Raw genomic sequence first — 1,568 nt, forward strand, 5'->3', positions numbered from 1 at the left:
TCTAATAAGTAGCACAGATGGTATCCAGCCCAAGCTCCTTAGAGAAGCCATGCACCAAAAACATCACAGTGACTTCCAAAACAGCCTGAATCCAGTAATGTCCATTAACTTAGATCAAAAGTGCTGTGCCAAGCATGGTGGCAAATGCCTATAATCCTGTTCCCAAACTTGGAATCACACCCTGTCTTAATTAAGGTGACTGTTGCCTGTGATAAAACTCCATGACCAAAAGCAACTTGGGAAGGAAGGGGTTTATTTGGCTGACACTGCTCCACATCACAGTTCAGTTCATGGTCAAAGGAAGCCAGGAAAGGAACACAAACAGGGTGGGAATCTGAAGGCGAGAACTGCTGCAGAGACCATGGAGAAAGGCTGCTTGCTGGTTTGCTCCCTGCGGCTTGCTTTCTCATAGAACCCAAGGCCAACCAGCCCAGGGTGTCCCCACCCACAACAGACTGGGCCCTTTCATATCCATCACTAATTAAGAAAATGTTCTTCAGGCTTGCTGGCAGCTCAATTTTAAGGAAACATTTTCTCAGTTGAGGTTCCCATCTCTCAGATGACGCCAGCCTGTGTCAAGTTGACATAAAATGATCCACCACATTCCTTGTCTCCCAAGTCAGAGCCAGCTGCCCATCATCTTCCTAGGCCAGCTAAAGGAGCCAAATTAAAAAGTGGAAAGAAGAATAAAGGGAGATTTATTCAACGTGACCACTCAGAGAAGAGAAACAAACATTCCAGCAAACCCCTGAGTCCTGAAGAAAGGTCAGAGTTTAACTAGAGAGCCAAATAAAGTCACATCTAAGCACACCCAGCCAAGACGCAGTCCCATCTGCCCCTGACCCTAATTATTTGGACTTCAGTCTGATCCTGTAAGGCATCTGACTGTAAGTTGTTAGACCTGTGTGAAATCTTTTTCTCCTGGACAAGTGCCCCTTGTGGCTGGCGCTTTTTCTTTCTCCTGGCCCCAGCTTCCTGGGGAAATTTCCATTTGTTTGGGGTCCCTTGTTTCCAGAGTCTGAGAGTCAGACTGAGAGATGTAAGTATCTCTTTAGGATATTTCTGCTTCTACCAGGCTAATTACAATACCAGTATTCTAGAACCATCACTGGAGGCAGTGGAATGAGTGTTTCAGGCCACCTTCAGTTACACCGTGAGTTCTAAGCCAGGCTCTCAAGTTCTACATGAGAGCTTGTTTAAAAAGCACAGAAGGAAGGGTGAAAGAAACTAAGCACCCTCTGCACACAGCTCTCGGTTCATTTCTTTCCGCATGCTTTCACTCACTGAAGGACGCACGGGGACCAGATGGAGAAGGGATGTACCAAAGAGCCACAGTTGTAAGTGGGAGGATTGTAGCCCAGTCCAAGACAAATATCATCTCCAATATAAATTTTATCTGTCAGTCTAACCAATGGACCAGGCAGACGCTGCAGGAAACCAAAAAGTGAGTCAAGAAGAAGATAAGGCAGAGTGGTCAGGGAAGAGGACAATCTGAGGCTCTAGTGGAGTCTGACTTTGTTTACTCCGGTTGTCCTGACACCTATAACAAACTAGGGGAGGAGTGAAGA

This window comes from Rattus norvegicus, chromosome 1, assembly GCF_036323735.1.
Source record: "Rattus norvegicus strain BN/NHsdMcwi chromosome 1, GRCr8, whole genome shotgun sequence".
Lineage (NCBI taxonomy): Eukaryota > Metazoa > Chordata > Mammalia > Rodentia > Muridae > Rattus > Rattus norvegicus.